This window comes from Pseudophryne corroboree, chromosome 7, assembly GCF_028390025.1.
Source record: "Pseudophryne corroboree isolate aPseCor3 chromosome 7, aPseCor3.hap2, whole genome shotgun sequence".
Taxonomy (NCBI): Eukaryota; Metazoa; Chordata; class Amphibia; order Anura; family Myobatrachidae; genus Pseudophryne; species Pseudophryne corroboree.
Genome location: NC_086450.1, coordinates 408,389,566 through 408,410,986, shown reverse-complemented (window position 1 = coordinate 408,410,986; position 21,421 = coordinate 408,389,566). Strand labels below are relative to the sequence as shown.

Here is a 21,421-nt window from a genome sequence, read left to right as displayed (position 1 = left end):
CATTTGTCAGAGGAAGGTTTATCATTTGTGTGTTGAGGATCTAATTTGGGACTGTGGATTTATTTGTTTTAGCTCATATGGTGGCGGTGCGGCGGTTGCTGTTGTGCGAACCTTGCTGTGGCGGGAAAGAACGGCAGTTTCACCATTCCGTGTGCAATTGGTGATTTGAGGTGCGCTCCCCTCGTGATTATAAGTTAGCTGCACCACTCTGGCGGGGGCAGTATCCCCATCTGACAGGTGGGTAGTCAAGTCAACACCTTCTGATTTATGGTACTGGTGATGGTACCTGTGTTATATGGGCACACTGGGCGATCTACGCGTGCAATGCTTGTTTTGTTGTTGTGGTTTGAGCATTGCAGACTGGGGATTTCTTGCCATCCTTTCTTTGCCACTATACATTTTTAATACAGCTGTAATACGAATAATAATTATGCCTTAAATAAAGTTGCTAACAGTTTCTCTGCCAAATCTACCTCTCCGTGTCTTCGTTTACGAGAGTTTGGTTTTAATTGATTGTATGCACCAATGACACACATCAGCCGATACAAAGTTGATAACAATGCTGCCTTTTCTCCCCCTGGATAGTGGCCTTTTCCATGAATCTCCTGGCAGAGTAAGGGATCTTAAAAAGTAATGGTTCCACTTCCAACCCGAGATCTCATTACCTCAAATTTGATACTTAATGGCCAAATCTAAGGTCGGGTACATATCAGAACGAAATGTTCCCGGGCCAATATGCTGGCCAACAGGCTGGCATATCGTATTAGCCATGCACACCAGAACAATTTAATGAACGCCAGCGCGATCCTACGTTCCATCCTTCATTAAACTGCACCAGATCGCATGCGATATCTTCTGATCGGTCGTGCAGCGGGGGAAAACAGAAGATATGCAATCGACCCCTTTGAGCGCACAGTCGGGCATATACACTGCTAATATGTTGTTCCAATTTGTCCGGAAACGACATATTGTGCCGGTTTCAGCTTAGGTTTACCCACCCTCTCAATATCCCAGAACAAGCCCTTTAGGTTCAGAGCCGTCTTTTCGTATGGGCTCAATGGGCACTTGCCCAAGGGCCCCAGGAGTATAAGGGCCCTAGGCTGATAGCTGAGGGTCCCTTCTTTCCAGGGGTACCAGATTTTTGAAAATCGGGCCAGGGGAACCAGAGATATCCGACTTCAAAGCAGTGGTCCCCATCCAAGCCTGTTAATTGCTCTTCCCTGACAGATATCTCGGATTCTGTTTGACTTATAGTTTTTCTGAAGGTATACTCCAAAAGCTGCGACTCTCCCCTTTTGGTGGACACTGGCAGCTTATCTCTACTATGCCCAGAACCAGAGATATCAGCCTTCCAGCAGCTGGTCCCTGCTCCAGCTCCACACGCCTAATATGCAGTTTTATATTTTCGTTGGTGGATTGCTCTGACTTCTGAACTCTGATCCCCAAATCCCCAGAACCTCCTGAAAGGTGGGACACTCTAGTGTTTTTATCCCATCCAAAGCTAAGAAATCTATTTCCAGGAACTGGAGATATCTGCAGTAAAGCAAGCTGCCCTCCCACCGGAAAATGGTGAACATTAAGCCCACTCCACTATCTACCCCTCCCCTGCATATTAAAAAACCCCTATAACCCTGGAAGTCATGTACCAGGGCCCCTTCATTCAGCCCAATGCCCCCTTATACAGTTTAGTGTTCCCTCCTCCGCATCTGTGCAGTAAAGGATTAATTAGCAGAAATTACTGCTCCAGGTCCTACATGCTGTGCTGAAGATAGAACACCCCCTACCACCCACGGGACATCAAAGCTGCCACTGATAGCACCCCCCACCCCTACCGCTGGAGGATGGGTAGGGGGCCCAGTGCATTGTTGTGCCCAGGGGCCCACACTGCTGTTAAGACGGCCCTGTTTAGGTTCTGAGGGAAAAACACAACTACAGCTGGCAAAGCCTTACAGTACCTGGCAAATCGAAGGCCCTGCAAATATTACAGATTTACACAAGCTAAACTGTATCCTACTAATCTCCCAGATGAAAGCTCTGTTGATGGGGTGGTTGAATTATAGAATGTCATGTTTGGGTAACATAGCAACCATGAAAAAATATGATTATTCACAAATTCTGTAACCATTCAGGACTACTGGGGTAATTCAGACCTGATTGCTCGCTAGCTGTTTTTTGCAGTCCTGCGTTTGCATAGTCGCCGCCCACCGGGGAGTGTATTTTCGCTGTGCAAGTGTGCGATCGCATGTGCAGCCGAGCGGTACAAAAAGATCTTGTGCAGATTCTGAGTAGCCGATGACTTACTCAGCCGCTGAGATCACTTCAGCATGTCCGGGACCGGAAATTGACGTCGGACACCCGCCCTGCAAACGCTTGGGAATGCCTGCGTTTCTCCAAACACTCCCAGAAAATGGTTGCTACCCACAAACGGTTGCCACCCACAGTTGCCACCCACAAACGCCTTCTTCCTGTCAATCACCTTGCGATTGGCCATGCGAATGGATTCTTCGCACAAACCCATCACAGAGCAACGAACCACTGTACCCCTGCGACGCGCCTGCGCATTGCGGTGCATATGCTTGCGCAGTTCTGATCTGATTGCAGCGCTGCAAAAAACGCTAGCGAGAGATCAGGTCTGAATGACCCCCTACATCCTTTCTGCCCATTATCCATCCACACTGATGTCTTCAAATTGCAAAATATTCCAAGAAATGGGGGGATTGGAACTCCACAAGAAGCATGTACCATTATCCAAAGCAGAGATTGGTTTTTATTTCCAGGTACTGTAGGTAACGTTTGGTTGATTTAGAAGGATAATGTCTTTCTGTTCCCATAGCAGACGTCATCTAGATTCCACATGAGATCTACTAAAACAACTTTATTTCTCAATCATAATGTCCTTCTTACAAGCATGAGACAAAGCCACTAAACTTATGTAAATAGTAGCACACCTCTCTCTCCTGCGCTTAATATTACCACAGTCTAGTCTGATTCCACATTTATACATTAAGAAACATTGTAAAGATTTACATGCACGATATTGTGTATAAAAGTTAAAATATTCCATCTGTCTTCTCTTTTCTTCTCCACATATTCTGTCCAGGTTTAATTTGCATAGACAGAAAGGTGCAATAACCTTCTGGCATTTAAATTTAATTACTCCTATCTCACAAAATAAAATATTAACGCAAATTTAATGGAAGTGAGATCTAGGTCTCTTGCTCGTCTTAGGAGACTGAGAAAAATATATTTATCATGTCCCGTTGCATTTCCAAGTGCCTTAACCACTAAAAGATGATCTAAAGAAAAAAAAAGAAAAGAACGCACAACACGTTGCACAGTAAATCCAAACCTTGTTGGTGTAACTTGAAAAAATGAGGATGGACAGACTGCGACTATTTGATTGCAGGGAGTGGGCGGAGTTGGGCAGCGTTCCTGAAAATGGGGGCATCATCCCTGTTTTCTGGGAGTGCTTAGGTCAGGGCGTAGGTCTTCCGACAGAGACTTCCTGGCCTCGGCAACAGAGCTGTGAGGGCCAATCTGAGTAAACTCAGGGTTACATAGATGGCCTAGTGCCTCGCTGATTACCACTGCTGTGCCGGCAGTGCTATAGACCTCTAGGCACTTATGGGGACATGCTGGGGCGTAGCCAGAACTTTATGGGCCCCAAAGCAACATTTTGAAGGCCCCTGTCCCAATACTTCTAGAGAGACATCTCTCTGCACCATAGTAGCGCCCTAGTTAATCTTATGTCACATTGTAGGGCTGCCAGTATACATTATGCTACACAGTACCCCCCAATTCACATTGCCACAAACAGTTTACAAGGTTCATATTATGCCACATTGCAGTGCCCCAAGTTCATATTATGCCACTATAGTGCCTCCGCTTCATATTGTGCCACATCACAATGCCCCAGCTCATATTATGTAACATTATAATGCCCTCCAGTTCTTGTTATACCACATTACAATAAGCATGTCCAGGGGCATAATTAGATATATTGTAGGCCCCAATGTAAAAGTGTATAAGTGCCTCTATGGATCACCCAATGGTAGGGTTGGACTGGCCCACAGGGGCAACCCCCAGTGAGCCCCACTGTCTGGAGACCTGTCTCCTCCTCTAGAGATCAGGTTCCAGACTGTGCACTTGAAATACACATTATAGATACTGTATGTTACCTTATTCTGCACAGGACTATGGTGTATTTTTTACAATGCATTATTGTTATTAATCTGGTAAATTATCCTGCATGCACTAGCAGTATTTACTATATATGTTTATCAAGGACCCCAGACCATGCACTCTCTAATGGTTAGCCAAGCCTCTGTGGCAGCTGGCCTCACCCCCTCTGGAGACTGTCCACACCCATAAATATGGGCCCCTGCCACTGCCCCTTTACCGCCTCCCCCCCCCCCCCCGTGGGCCCTTCATGCTCCAGTCCGACACTGCCCAATGGTGACAGATGTATATAACACATGTAACTGTGACAGGGATGGAGGCCCCTCTCAACTCTGGGCCCCATAGCAGCTGCACTCCCTGCACCTATTGTAGCTACGCCCTTGGGGACATGTACTAAGCAGTGATAAAAGTGGAGAAGAGAAACAGAGGAGAAGTTGCCCAACCCATCAGCTGCTCTGTACTTTATAGTATGCAAATTATAAATGTTACGTCAATGCTAATTGGTTGTCATGGGCAACTTCTCCACTTGCTCACTTCTCCACTTTTATCACTGCTTAATACATCTCCCACTAGAGGTCCCTAGGCTACCCTAGCGCTGTCCAAGAGCCTAGAGCACATGCGCAGATCTCCAGCAAAATGGCACGGTGCCCATTTTCTCAGTGATCGTCCTACTGCGCACGCGCAAAACACGGGAAAATGGCGATCCCAGTGATTCCTGCAGTGTGCACCGCACACACTGCACCCATTCTAAATACGCCAGTGCCCCCTCCTTAACCCAGGTAGGAGCTGCCGCTGGATTTCAGTCTGTGGACGGTTTGTGTCCTGATGTCTGTGTAATGTTTGTGTTGGAGTTTTGTGTGCTAAAGGTTTATGCTCTTGGAAGATTTGACACACATCTCTCACAGACATCAGGACACACATCTCTCACACAGACATCAGGACACACATCTCTCACAGACATCAGGACACATACCTGTCACATACACTGACAACAGAACACAAACATCAGGACACACACCTGTCACATACACAGATACAAACCTCTCTCTCGCACACAGAGGCATCAGGATACAAACCTGTCACATACAGAGATATCAGGTCACACATCTGTCATATACAGACATCAGGATACACACACACACACACACACACACACACACACACACACACACACACACACGCGATACAAACCTCTCTCTCACATAAAGAGAAATCAGGATACAAACCTGTCACATACAGAGATATCAGGTCACACTTCTGTCATATACAGACATCGGGATACACACACACACACACACACACACACACACACACACACACACACACACACACACGCGCGATACAAACCTCTCTCACATAAAGAGAAATCAGGATACAAACCTGTCACATACAGAGATATCAGGTCACACTTCTGTCATATACAGACATCAGGATACACACACACACACACACACACACACACACACACACACACACACACACACACACACACACACACACACACACACGATACAAACCTCTCTCACATAAAGAGAAATCAGGATACAAACCTGTCACATACAGAGATATCAGGTCACAAACCTCTCACGCAAACACATCAGAATACAAACCCGTCACATACACAGACATCAGGAAACACACCTGCATTCACAGAAATCAAGACACAAATTTGCTACGTACACAGCGATCAGGACACAAACCTCCCACACACACAGACATCAGGTCGGACACATACCCAGTACACAAACCTGTCACATACACAGAAATCAGGACACAAACCTTCCACATACACACAAAGCAGGACACACACCTGTCACATACACACAAAGCAGGACACACACCTGTCACAGACACAGACATCAGGACACACATCTGTCACAGACACAGACATCAGGACACACACCTGTCACAGACACACAAAACAGGACACAAACCTCCCACATACAGACAAAGCAGGACACACACCTGTCACAGACACAGACATCAGGACACACACCTGTCACAGACACAGACATCAGGACACACACCTGTCACAGACACAGACATCAGGACACACACCTGTCACAGACACAGACATCAGGACACACACCTGTCACAGACACAGACATCAGGACACACACCTGACACAGACATCAGGACTCTGACCTGTCACATACTGTACATAGACACTGGAACACAAATTCCCTCACACAACGACAAAACATCCTTCATACATATACACTTTATGCCACATATTATTACATAGATATAGATTACAATTGCAACATATAAGAATCTACCTGTAAATCTCACATTCAGATCAGGACATAAATCCACCAAATACAAATATCATGACATAGACCTCAGGATACAAACTTTGCAATAGCACAAATACTCCAACCTCCCACAAACACACACCAGGGCACAATCTCCAACATACAAAGATACCACAACAAAGAAAAACATATTTCAACATATACATGTAAAAGGCCACAAACCTCCCACATACACAAAATCACCGTCATTACAGCACATACACTCACAGACACCAGGGTAACAGCATCTGACATTACAGACATCACAATACTGCTTTCTGTACAGGTATCAGGTCACATGTACATAGAGCCAGGGATATCTTCCCGGGACACTTCTAGCAGACATGAAGTCACGCTGACATAGACTGAATATTAACTGGTGCCTGATTGCGCCACCCTCCCTCATCTAGCGCAAAGCCTCTCAGCGCTTGTGAAAATGTCTGCACTCTCAGAAGGAGGTCACTTCCGCTGGGATCCACTGCGCTGGAGAATGATATGCAATCCAGATAATTAGACACATCAACTGTTCCCATGGACATCATAACAGTGATGATTTCTGCTCCACAAAAAAATATCTGCACATGAGCTTAGCAGAAGCGGGAGCCTATGAGTAATCAGCTCTGGCAGGGGGGCAAGACGCAAAGGTTGCTTGTATTACGGTTACCTGTCATGCAGCTCTCTGAACCCTGTGGTAGCAAGAAGAGGGGAAAGTTTGGGTTTACACTACCACAGATTTTCTATATCACATTGGTGCTAACCCTGCTGCAGTTACAGGCCTTTCCAGCAGCGAAAGAGTTAACATGCAGTAGTAAGGGGCAGTTAGTAAGACCTAATGGTGTCCCAAGGGCACCTGTAAAATGCATTTAGCTGCAGGTTAACTGTGATTCTTTAATATCACCTCTACCTGAGGCGAAGGGTCTGCAACAGCCACCCACCTACAATCCCTCCGCACACACATACACACGCACAACAATCGCTGCTGCTGCATCATCCTCCTCTCCTGTGTCGCTAACCATCTCCTAATGTTTTCTCAAAGGATACCGAGAGCACCAGCATCGTTCCCGCAGTCTGGTCCCAGCAGCCGTATCCTCTGTCTCTCTCGCTCAGGCTGATTCCCTCAGGAATGTTTAATGAGAGAGGAGCTCCTGGATAACCTCTCTGTCAGTCACTGCCAGCGAGGTTCCCCCCTTCTTTTATAGACAATCTTCGCCTTTTCGCTTGTCTCTCCTTCTCCGTCCTCGCCCCTCCTTCTCATTTCAAATCCTTTTTCCCACCCCCCCCTCTTCTTCACCCATTTCCCTTAGTGATTCTTCATATCTTACACTTATGCCCCCACCTCATCTTCTCCCAAGCTGTACTGTTTGCTCAATATCTTGAAATTACATAGAACATCAAGAAACAGAAGACATTTATATCATTTTATGGAATTCATCAATTCCCAGTCTTTCCATATGCTGAAATCTGTTGTTATTTTTCCCCCTCGCTTCTGCAGTGAAGCTTAACATTATTCCCTGCCAGGGATTCCACCAGCTCTGTAATGCGGGGCAGACGCCTGGCAGCCAGGCAGTTAACACGCCAGTACCTGGCAGAACCAGGGATTAAGTGGTTGGGTAGTTAAGAGACTTCACACTCTTCAGTCGACGTCCTACTGTGAGATGAGACATATCAGATGTGCCAGTCTGATGTTGCATAGTTTAAGGGATTGATTTTTTCGCTAATAAGAAATTAAATCAACCATTTTCCGCATCTTGTTACAAATCTATTTGGAATATATAAACAGCTCATGTTTCCCCTAGGGTGATGGAAGGACCTACAATCTACACGTTATTCTCAGCCATCTCCTATGTGACTAGTGAATTCAGAATAATATGTATAACGAGTCTATTTGCATTGTGTAAGATTGCAGTTTTCCGGTTCACATGATTAAATCCTTGAATATTTCTGAGATAATAATATGATAATTTCACTCATTACAACCGAGCAGTGGGGAAAAATTCCTTGTAATATGTAACGTTCTCTCCACTTTACACAATAATCACAAGACGCCCTGGGAAAATCTCACTCTGGCTGCAGCCTGACCCGTCACATCGTCTCTGTCACTCTAGCTGCAAAAGGAGATGTACTGAGAAGTCTAATAAAACCTCACTCTGGACATGAAAGTAGAATATATATATATATATATATATATATATATATAGTGGTCTTCAGTATGCCGCCAGCCGGGATCCCGGCGACCAGCATACCGGCGCTAGGATCCCGACCGCCGGCATGCCGACACATATTCTACCTCTTGGTAGTCTGTGACCCCCCTGGAGTGAGAATAAATAGCGTGGTAGAGCGCCACCGTGCCTGCAGCGTGGCGAGCGCAGCAAGCCCACAAGGGGCTCATTAGCGCTCGCCCAGCTGTCGGTATGCCAACGATCAGGATCCCGGCGCCGATATGCTGGCCCCTGGAATCCCGGCCGCCGGCCACTCATACTACATATATATATATATATATATATATATATATTTAAAAAAAAAAGAAATAAAATATATCAATTGTGCAGAATATTCAAACCGTCCATATATTTATAACTCCTTTGTAACTGCTCCAGACTCCTTTTAGGATGTATTGTCCCATGCAGCCTCCTCAGTATAGAACCGTACCACAGGTTCAAGAATGTATATGTGAAGAAAAAAGATGGGGCGTGCAAGGTATAAGCAAGGTGTCTTTTCAAAAATTTTAATCAAAGTATATGCATACATACATCTTAAGTAAAGAGTTAACAGCCTGGTGGATCCAAAGCGGCGCCTACGGAAAGCTCCGACAGAAGAGTAGAGATATCCCAGCACTCCGCTGCATGATGAATGGCTCCGGTGCCCTCTGAGTTGATAATGCAGAATTGTAGAAAAAGGCAGCGGCACTCAGAGACTTATAAACAACCAATTGTATTGATAAAACTCACCATGTTGTGAGTTTTATCAATACAATTTGTTGTTTATAATTCTATATATATATTATATATATCAGAGTTGCACACAAGTTAGCCATAGGTCCGACTGCTTTGCGTGCTTGGAAATGAATATGTATCTTCGCCTACATTCACAGTTGGCCACATCTATACAGCTTCCCGCCCCTACGCATTGTGAAAGTAGGGATCATCACTATTAGCGTGCAACTCTGAATTGCCCGCAACTCTGCCTACAAAGTCAAGACACCTTCTCAGAATACAGCCAATATACAAACGCCAATTTGACGACCTGTCACACCCATTCAGCCACAAGTGAAGTTGCGGCTGACAACTCTGAATCGCCCATAGTTGCTCAAAGTTGTGTATGGCCAGCTTGAATCCCAAGATCCGTCTGTAAAACGGATTGGCGCGCAACTCTAAAAACGCCCCAGGATTAAAATTTTATCCAAACTTATTTAGGCATGGAGTACATGAGGAACGATTCCTCCAAAGCTTTTGCCTAATTTCGCAGAATATAGAAAGCACTCGGTAGTTTTTAACGTCCTGAGGTGGTAATTAAGGTGCCTTGTTCTGTTGGCAAGTATTGGCTGGCCTATAAAAGGCCTAGGGGTCTATTCACTATTCATTATTCTATGTGGATTGTGATAAGTATGCCTTTCACCTACTTTTGTAGAAATTACCATTCATTATAAAGGTAATGCTGGAGATATCACGTATATCTCCCGCTTACGTTTCAGTCCCGATCTGGTCCACTGTCCCAAACACTAGTATGGGGATCTAAAGTCACTAAGCTCCGAAGATACTGCAATTGACACCGGGAACCTGTTAGAAATATGTGTTCAGGATTGATTATGTAGCAGTTTCTTTACACAAAGCAGAAGCTCTGAAACAAAAAACAAGCAGTTAGTGGTTTTATTGAAAGTAAAGTAGATACAGCTGTACTCACTGTTATACACACTGGTAGATGGAGTGGAGTGGGGTGTCATACAGCTCCCCAGCTGGTGAGTGTATGACAGTACCGGTCGGCAGTACATGAATGCTGGAAGAACGGTTGTGGAAGCAATATCTCTCTGGAACTACTGTCTCCCACTGTGGCACTCTAACACAGTGACAAGATCGCACCCCACATGTGCCGTACTTAGGTCAGTAGCCATCTTGGTACAAGGAATGAAGCCTCCCTTGAGGAGCAATAGGGAATCTGTGCAGCAGCTCACTCCACCTTCAACAGTACCTTCACCATCTTCAGATGGCGCTGATTCTTGGACTCCGGTTCTTTCCTATTCGAAGGAATCCTGGGTTGTGAACAGGCTTCCTTTCAGATCCCTCTGCCCCTTTTAGGCTCCCTCCACCAGAGTTCCAAGTTCCCAAGTTCACACATACGCACTAGTACTGCTGAGCCAGACTCGGACATGCTTAGATCCACTAAGGCCGGTAATAGTGCAGTGACACACTCATGGCTTCTGCTGTGGTGGACCATTCTCCATATAGAGAGCATGGGAGCGACACTAGAACAATACAGACATCAGAGGACCTGCGACATCAAGAGAAATGCCAGACCCCCACACAAATTTTATTCAATTGCTTAACCTGTCTCAAAAACTGACTTTATCTTTTATAATTGCCTAATAAAGTATATAGGATTAAAAATAATGAGGCTGATTCTGAGTCTTGAGCAAAGTGGCTGTAGGGGTGGGCTAGAATCCAAAATGCTAAAGAAGGGGTTTTGTGTATCTGCAAGCAGAAAGCCGTGCTACTGTACTCATTGGTTGTACATGCGGCACCAGCCCCATGCTAGGTTATATACGTCAGAATTAGGCTACCCTCCCCACACTCAAGGCTTAGAATCCCACAGAGCTTTAGATACATGCTCATGACACTCCCATAATTAATGGTGGTAACGTGCGATCGCACTGTCACTGCCCATTTCCCTCTCCAAAATGCCCTCACGGAAACACAGATCTGGCCAAGCTTCATCCAACTCAGAATAGGACAGACATAAACAAAAATTGCGCATCTGCACTTGCTGTATGCAAAAACGCACAGAGCACAGATCGGCCCAATTAGGAATCAGGCTCAATATGAGAATCTCCACTTTCCTCCCCGGTTGATTTAAGTAATATTCTATATTATTGATTCACTTACATCTGCACCGAAAAACGGAATTTATCTTTTAAAATGTCTTGTTCCTTGAAGGAATGGCAATACTGTAGAAATTAGTAGTGTGACACTAATGACCAGGCTTTAACGCAGGAGGTTAAGAACAATCTCTTGTCCCCAAATGGAGGTGCAGAATAATCTATTGCTCCCAACTGGAGGTGCAGAACAATCTATTGCCCCCAACTCAGGAGGGCCAGTAAATCTGCACTGAACAAGAAATCAGTAATGGTGCAATACTATCTACTGTATGCTGCAAGGCGGTTGAGAACAGCTGGGTACAGAAGTAGGAGCCAAAATGTAGTCACATTCTGTTCTGTTTCACATTACTACATGGTCTCTGTTGATCACAAAACTGTTTTCAATGATATTGTAAGGTTAATTTACAAAGTAAAAAATATTTCTAGGCGCTTCACTGTGCCTATTACCGTGCACAGCACAGAGCCTCATGCCCCAAAGAACAATTACATGGTCCATCTGCAGAGACTTTTCTCTGGATCAATGTGAATTTCTTACTGTTACTCAAACCTGCTGAGGAAAGTACTATAAAGAAGACAGGTCTTTCAAGAGTAATAGACCTACTTAAAAAAAAAAAAAATGTAAATACAATTGTTTAGACACACATAAATACAGCGGTAAAAATAAGTATTGAACGCATCAACATTTTTCTCAGTAAATATATTTTTAATGGGGCTATTGTTATGAAATTTAACCTTAACCCTGCGTCAGGCGCACCTCTGGGACTCCCGGGTCAGGCGCAGTGCGCCTGATAGGCGCCTGTTAGAAAATCGGCATTAGCATCTAATGAACTAGGTTCTAACGCTCTTAAAGTGATCAGTGACCTTCATTAGGACGTACAAAGAGAGAATATTCAAAATCTGATTGAAAAAAACCTCATTTATTAACGTCAAAGTAGTAAAACAAAAAATACTGAAATTTGAAGGCGCAGCGTGCCTGAGAGGCCACCCCGGACAAGCCTACATATTTCCGCAAAATATCCACAACCTTTGTAATTTTCATTCATAAAATGAGCAAAATAAACAATTAATAGATGAAAATGAAAGGAAATACGAACCTTAAAAAGTCGATCGAGTTTGGGCGCAATGGGCCTGAGAGGCTGGGAGGGTCACTGCTGCACTCCGCGCAGGCGGCGGGAAAACTGATTAGGGGGGTTTCGAACAGCACCTAGAGATTTGGAAGGTACTAGGAGGGACAGGCCCCTGCGCCCCCTTGGGGCGGAGAGGGGGAACGAGAACAGCTTTGTGGCGCCTGTCAGGCCAGCTGCGCCTGACTGAGGGTTAAATTAAGTTCGGTGTTATAATGTGAGATCACACAGGGAAAAAGAATTGACCATATGAAGAAAGGGAGGTGCTCAAAGGCATGATGTCTTTGCATGTGTGGATTGCATGGGTTGTTGCTGACATTTGGTGAAAATTTCACTACAATAGCCCCTTTATAAATATATTTACTGAAAAAAATGTTGATGTGTTCAATACTTATTTTACCCGCTGTATGTGTATGCTTTACATTACATTTTAGCGAGATTAGGTTGCCAGGCTGGTTGTAAATAAAGTTTGAGTCACTGTGGCAAACACACACTGTCGTATTTACAATGGGTGCAGTGTGTTGTGAACATGGGCTCCTGAGTCCAGAGGGCCCACACCGCATACACTGCACCGAAGTCCCCCGTCGGTGGCAGAGAACAAATCATCACCAGGAAAATGGAGTGAGTGCCATTTTCCCGGTATTTTGTGCAACAACAGTAGAGAAATCGCTGGGAAAATGACCGATGCACCATTTTACCACAGATCTGCAGATGCGTATTAGTCTTAGCCGCTAGTGCTCTTAAAACGCCCCTGCAAACACAGTAATAATAAGATTTTAAACCTACCGGTAAATCTTTTTCTCGTAGTCCGTAGAGGATGCTGGGACTCCGTAAGGACCATGGGGATAGACGGGCTCCGCAGGAGACATGGGCACTTTAAGATAGACTTTGGATCTGGGTGTGCACTGGCTCCTCCCTCTATGCCCCTCCTCCAGACCTCAGTTAGAGAAACTGTGCCCAGAGAAGACGGACAGTACGAGGAAAGGATTTTTGTTAATCCAAGGGCAAGATTCATACCAGCCACACCAATCGCACCGTATAACTTGTGATATACTAACCAGTTAACAGTATGAAAACAACATAGCATCAGTTCAAGACCGATGAAAACTATAACATAAACCTTATGTAAGCAAAACTATATACAAGTCTTGCAGAAGAAGTCCGCACTTGGGACGGGCGCCCAGCATCCTCTACGGACTACAAGAAAAAGATTTACCGGTAGGTTTAAAATCTTATTTTCTCTAACGTCCTAGAGGATGCTGGGACTCCGTAAGGACCATGGGGATTATACCAAAGCTCCCAAACGGGCGGGAGAGTGCGGATGACTCTGCAGCACCGATTGAGCAAACAGGAGGTCCTCCTCAGCCAGGGTATCAAACTTATAGAACTTTGCAAAGGTGTTTGACCCCGACCAAGTAGAAGCTCGGCACAGCTGTAGTGCCGAGACCCCTCGGGCAGCCGCCCAAGACGAGCCCACCTTCCTAGTGGAAAGGGCCTTAACCGATTTTGGTAACGGCAATCCTGCCGTAGAATGCACCTTCTGAATCGTGTTACAGATCCAGCGAGCAATAGTCTGCTTTGAAACAGGGCCGCCGACCTTGTTGGCTGCATACAGGACAAACAGTGCTTCTGTTTTTCTGATCCTAGCCGTTCTGGCCACGTAAATTTTCAAAGCCCTGACCACATCAAGGGACTCGGAATCCTCCAAGTCACGTGTAGCCACAGGCACGACAATAGGTTGGTTCATATGAAAGGATGAGACCACCTTAGGTAGGAATTGAGGACGGGTCCGCAATTCCGCTCTATCCATATGGAAAACCAGATAGGGGCTTTTATGTGATAAAGCCGCTAATTTCGGAAACTCGCCTAGCCGAAGCCAAGGCTAACAACATGACCACCTTCCAAGTGAGATATTTCAACTCCACTGTTCTAAGTGGTTCAAACCAATGTGACTTAAGGAAACTTAACACCACGTTAAGGTCCCAAGGTGCCACCGAAGGTACAAAAGGAGGCTGAATATGCAGTACTCCCTTCACAAAAGTCTGTACTTCAGGTAGAGAGGCCAATTCCTTTTGAAAGAAAATGGATAAGGCCGAAATCTGAACTTTAATGGAGCCTAATTTTAGGCCCAAATTCACTCCAGTTTGTAGGAAGTGAAGAAAACGGCCTAGATGGAATTCTTCTGCAGGAGCATTCCTGGCCTCACACCAAGAAACATATTTTCGCCATATTCGGTGATAATGTTTAGATGTCACGTCCTTCCTAGCCTTTATTAGCGTGGGAATGAACTCATCCAGAATACCTTTTTCCGCTAGGATCCGGCGTTCAACCGCCATGCCGTCAAACGCAGCCGCGGTAAGTCTTGGAACAGACAGGGACCCTGTTGCAACAGGTCCTGTCTTAGAGGAAGAGGCCACGGATCTTCTGTGAACATTTCCTGCAGATCCGGATACCAGGTCCTTCGTGGCCAATCCGGAACAATGAGTATTGTCTCACTCCTCTTTTTCTTATTATTCTCAACACCTTGGGTATGAGAGGAAGAGGAGGAAATACATAGACCGACTGGAACACCCACGGTGTCACTAGGGTGTCCACAGCTACCGCCTGAGGATCTCTTGACCTGGCGCAATACCTGTGTAGCTTTTTGTTGAGAGGGGACGCCATCATGTCTATTTGGGGCAGTCCCCACCGACTTGCAATCTGTGCAAAGACTTCCTGATGAAGTCCCCATTCTCCCGGATGCAGGTCGTGTCTGCTCAGGAAGTCTGCTTCCCAGTTGTCCACTCCTGTAATGAACACTGCTGACAGTGCGCTTACATGATTCTCCGCCCAGCGAAGAATTCTGGTGGCTTCCGCCATCGCCACTCTGCTCCTTGTGCCGCCCTGGCGGTTTACATGAGCTACTGCGGTGACGTTGTCTGACTGGATCAGAACTGGTCGGTCGCGAAGTAAGGTCTCCGCTTGACGTAGGGCGTTGTATATGGCCCTTAGTTCCAGGATGTTGATTTGAAGACAAGTCTCTTGATTTGACCAAAGGCCTTGGAAATTTCTTCCCTGTGTGACTGCTCCCCAACCTCGAAGGCTCGTGTCCATGGTCACCAGGATCCAATCCTGAATGCCGAACCTGCGGCCCTCTAGAAGGTGAGCACTCTGTAGCCACCACAGGAGAGATACCCTGGCCCTGGGGGACAGGGTGATCCGCTGATGCATTTGTAGATGTGACCCGGACCATTTGTCCAATAGGTCCCATTGGAAAGTCCTTGCATGGAACCTGCCGAAGGGAATGGCTTCGTACGTCGCCACCATTTTTCCCAGGACTTGAGTGCAATGATGTACTGACACTTGTTTTGGCTTCAACAGGTTCATGACTAGAGTCATGAGTTCCTGCGCTTTTTCTATCGGAAGAAAAACCCTTTTCTGGTCTGTGTCCAGAATCATGCCCAAGAAGGGCAGACGAGTCGTAGGATTCAGCTGTGACTTTGGAATATTGATATTTCAGCCGTGTCGCTGTAACACCTTCAGTGAAAGTGATACGCTGTTCAGCAACTTCTCCCGTGATCTAGCTTTTATGAGGAGATCGTCCAAGTACGGAATAATTGTGACACCCTGCTTGCGCAGGAGCACCATCATTTCCGCCATTACCTTGGTGAAAATTCTCGGGGCCGTGGAAAGCCCAAACGGCAACGTCTGAAATTGGTAATGACAATCCTGTACCGCAAATCTCAGGTACGCCTGATGAGGAGGATATATGGGAACATGCAGGTATGCATCCTTTATGTCCAGAGATACCATAAAATCTCCCCCTTCCAGGCTGGCGATGACCGCTCTGAGCGATTACATTTTGAATTTGAACCGTTTTAAGTAAAGGTTCAGGGATTTTAAATTCAAAATGGGTCTAACCGAACCTTTCGGGACCACAAACAGAGTTGAGTAGTACCCCATCCCTCTCTGAAGCAGGGGAACCTGTTATGATTCCAGCACTCTGGTCTGAGGTGGTCCTATTGCAAGGACCGGAGCACTGGAACGGAATGCTGGGGAAGGGAGCGGGAATAGAAAGTAGCCCCTGGCGCCCTAACTCCGTTGTCTCGCCCGTGTGGTCAGAAATCCCCTGCGAGACTATGGTTGCTTGAGCCCATGGCAGCCGCGTTTGAAGGGCGGATTATGTCTGCCCAACTCCGATGCCCCCTCAGGTCTTAATGGGAGACAAAGGGAAATCCGAGACAGGGTGATAACAAGGGGCCCTCTGACTAAACAACCAGGCCAGGGGCTACAAGCTAACTGACTAAACCTGAGGTATGTGCGGTAACCCGCCAGGGAAAAGGACAACCAAAATCCACTAGTCCGTACTCCTACCCAGCATCGCTGGATACCAGAGTGGATCTGTGGGAGCGGAATCCTCCGCAAAAGCTCCGGAACACAAATAATAAATGATAAATAATTAAGCGGCCCAAGCCGCAACACACGGCTACGCCGTGACTCACGAACACCACTGGATGTTCAAAGGTGCTCAGTCAGGACTCCAGGAACAGATGACGACTTCCGAGTACAGGACAACTGAGAACAGGAACGACCGGATACAGCAGGACTGGAAACACTTTCAGCAAACAGATTCAGCATTCAGGAAGCTATTACCGGCGTCTGTGAGAAGCCCAGGAAGTGTATTTAACAGGGAGTCCTCCAATCAGCTGTTTGGAGGCTGATTGGATTAAATGCCATACAGCTGCCAAGCTGCATGGCCAGGAAAACAGACATCTCATTATTTAAATTGAACCCAGCAATGGGGAACGCAGTCCGTAAGTGGCGTCCCCGTTGCTAGGGTCCGTGCGGCTCCGTGCGCCCGGCGTCTAGCGTTGCCAGGGAGCCGGCGGCTGTACGCGCACGGCGTCCCTGGTTGCTAGGCGCCGGGCCGCAGCGACGAGCGGACCCCGGCGCCTAACAGTACCCCCCCTTGAGGAGGGGTCAAGGAACCCCTAAAGCCAGGTTTCCGAGGAAATTCCCGAAAAAATGCCCTCTTGAGCCTCGGGGCATGGAGATCCTTATCCAGGACCCAAGACCTTTCTTCTGGACCATAGCCTCTCCAGTGCACCAGAAAATAAAGCCGACCCCGGGACAATTTGGAATCGAGAACCTTCTCTACCAAGAACTCCTGATGACCCTGTACATCTACTGGTGATTTCCCCTGAGAGATCTTCCGAGGAAATCTACTGGATGAAACGTATGGTTTCAACAGGGAGCAATGGAACGTATTTCCGATCCGGAGAGCTCTTGGTAAACGTAACCGGAAAGCAACTGGATTGATTTTTTTAATAATATGAAATGGTCCAATAAATTTGGGGCCCAATCTAGCTGAGGTTTGTCGAAGTTTAATGTTACGAGTCGACAACCATACCCTATCTCCCACCTTAAAAGTGCAAGGCCGCCGGAGCCTGTCAGAAAATCTTTTCTCTCGAAATGCCGCTTTTCTGAGAGCAAGGTGCACTTTTCTCCAAATGAGTCTGAGATGAGAGGTTAAGGTTAGCGAGGAGACAGAGGAATGTTGAAAAAAAGAATTAGCTCTGGGGTGAAAACCAAAAACTGAAAAGAATGGAGACACATTAGTGGAGGAATGACAAGAATTGTTGTACGCAAACTCCGCCAAAGGAAGAAACTCGGACCAATCATTCTGGAGTTTGGCTGAGTACAAACGCAAATACTGTTTTAATGATTGATTAACTCGCTCGGTCTGCCCGTTGGATTGGGGATGGTAGCCGGACGTTAAAGACAATTTCATCTTTAATGAGGAACAAAAAGACTTCCAAAATTGTGCAATGAATTGTGGACCCCGATCAGAAACAATATCAGTGGGTAACCCATGAAGTCTGAAAACATGGCGGAGAAACAAAACTGCCAATCCCTGGGCAGATGGCAGTCGGGGAAGAGCAATGAAATGGGCCATCTTGCTAAAACGGTCCACTACCACCCATATGACTCGGAATCCGGCTGACAGAGGGAGGTCTACCACAAAATCCATGGAAATATGAGACCATGGCCTGAGAGGAACATTTAAGGGCATAAGTTGCCCGATAGGCAAGGAACGGGGAACTTTATGCTGTGCACAGACCTGACAAGAAAAAAACAAACTCCTTAATGTCTTTAGAAAGACCAGGCCACCATACTGAGCGGGAGACTAATTCCAAAGTCTTAGAGATCCCCGGATGCCCGGCAACTTTGCTATCGTGAAACTCAGTCAAAACAGTAGCTCTCAAAAACTCAGGGACATAAAGACGACCAGCAGGAGTATTCCCAGGAGCTTGATGTTGAAGCTGCTTTAACTGGGTAAATAAATCTTGTGTGAGGCCTGCCCAAATGGCTGAAGACGGAAGTATGGGAGTAACAGGACTGTTATTATGAACTGGAAGAAAACTGCGTGACAGGGCATCCGCCTTGGTATTCTTGGAACCTGGCCTGAAGGTGATAATAAACTTGAAACGAGTAAAAAATAAAGCCCAACGAGCCTGCCGGGCATTCAGCCGCTTAGCTGATTCGATGTACTGAAGATTTTTGTGGTCAGTCAATACTGAAATGGTATGTGTTGCTCCCTCAAGCCAATGCCTCCACTCCTCGAAAGCCCATTTAATAGCCAGTAACTCCCGGTTACCAACATCGTAGTTAGATTCAGCGGATGAGAATTTCCTGGACATAAAGGCACAAGGATGTAATTCTAGAGAGTCCGGATCCTTCTGGGATAGGATAGCCCCCACTCCAACCTCCGAGGCATCAACCTCAACAATGAAGGGCAATTCTGGGTTGGGATGTCTGAGGACTGGGGCTGAGACGAAAGCTTGTTTCAAGGCCTGAAAGGATAACTCAGCTTCACGTGACCAGTTGGTAGGATCCGCTCCCTTCTTAGTCAGTGCCACAATGGGAGCAACCAGGTCGGAAAAAGAATGAATAAATCTTCTATAATAGTTCGCAAACCCTAAAAAGCGCTGAATTGCTTTTAAGTTGGTGGGTTGCGCCCAACTAAGGATGGCTTGGAGCTTCTTTGGTTCCATACAGAATCCCCGAGGGGAAATAATGTACCCTAAAAAGGATACCTCCGTGACATGAAACTCACACTTCTCCAGCTTGGCATATAGGTGATTTTCACGTAATTTTTGAAGAACCTGACGCACCTGGGTAACATGTTGTTCACTAGAGTCAGAATAGATCAGGATATCGTCTAAGTAAACGACCACGAATCTTCCAAGAAAATCACGGAGCACATCGTTAATGAGATCCTGGAAAACTGCCGGAGCGTTAGACAAGCCGAACGGCATCACCAGATACTCGTAGTGACCCGACTGAGTACTGAACGCCGTTTTCCACTCATCTCCCGACTTGATTCGGATGAGGTTATACGCTCCCCTCAGGTCAATCTTAGAAAAAATCACAGCCGAACGCAGCTGATCAAAGAGGACAGAAATCAGCGGCAGAGGGTAAGTATTTTTAACTGAGATCTTATTCAGGGCTCTAAAGTCGATGCAAGGTCTGAGTGATCCATCTTTCTTCTCCACAAAGAAGAAGCCTGCACTTAAAGGGGATTTAGATGGCCTAATAAATCCTTTCCCTAGGCTCTCCTTAACATACTCATTCATGGCCGCAGTTTCTGGTCCGGACAATGCATATAACCTTCCCTTTGGCAATGTGGCACCAGGAATTAGCTCAATAGCACAATCATAAGGCCGATGGGGAGGCAGAATGTCCGCATTGCCCTTGGAAAATACATCAACAAAGTCCTGGTATTCCACGGGAATGGGTTCGGGAATGGCAGCAGCTATTCTGACGGGAAACGTAATACATTCCTTATTACAGATGGTACCCCATTGTGAGATCTCCCCCGACTGCCAATCAATGATGGGATTATGAAAGGCCAGCCAAGGGTGACCCAGAACCACTGGAACTGCTGGGCAATGGGTAAGGAAAAACTCAATCTTTTCGGAATGAAGAGCTCCTACCGTAAGTAGTACAGGGGGTGTACAGAGGGAAATAACCCCATTGGACAAGGGACTCCCGTCTAAACCATGCATGGTGACACACCTACCCAAGTTTAACTGAGGAATACCTAAGGCCTTGGCCCACGTTAAGTCCATAAAGTTCCCTGCAGCTCCACTGTCAACAAAAGCCGACACCGAAGAACTGAGGCTGCCAAAGGAAACTTTAGCTGGGACTAACAGGGAGTTATTCGAGGAGATAAGCTGCAGACCAAAGTGAACCCCCTCACAATTCACTTGGTCGAGGCGTTTCCCGACTTGTTCGGACAATTACGGGCAAAATGTCCCTTACCCCCACAGTACAAACAAAGACCAGAGTTTTGCCTTCTGGCTCTTTCTTCTGGAGACAGCCTGGAGAGACCCATCTGCATGGGCTCCTCTATGTCCTCAGGAATGGAAAATACACACGGAGTAGATCTGACAGGTGCTCCTTTTTCAGCCCTCCGCTCTCTGAGACGACGATCAATCTTAATAGAAAGCTCCATGAGTTTATCGAGAGTCTCAGGAGCGGGATACTGAAGGAGACTGTCTTTTATAGACTCAGATAAGCCGAGGCGAAACTGACTGCGCAGGGCTGGGTCATTCCAGCCACAGTCGTTCGACCAACGGCGAAACTCTGTACAATAAACCTCTGCAGGATTTCTACCTTGTCTGAGAGCGCGTAACTGACTCTCGGCGGATGCCTCTCTATCAGGGTCATCATACAAAAGCCCTAAAGACCCC

General features: G+C 46.4%; 1 protein-coding gene across 4 annotated transcripts in view; it reads right to left on the bottom strand.

Moving 5' to 3' along the window:
- LOC134945416 (ankyrin repeat and fibronectin type-III domain-containing protein 1-like) overlaps window positions 1-21,421 on the bottom strand; it is a 1,003,308-nt gene that overhangs the window by 562,877 nt on the left and 419,010 nt on the right. The window contains exon 1 of one of the 4 annotated variants that reach the window (XM_063934675.1): window positions 7,515-7,702. The exons of the other annotated variants lie outside the window; for them this stretch is intronic. The gene's annotated coding sequence lies outside the window, so the exon portion shown is untranslated. Of the gene's footprint in view, window positions 1-7,514; window positions 7,703-21,421 lie in introns of those variants that run through there. 4 annotated transcript variants of the gene reach the window in all.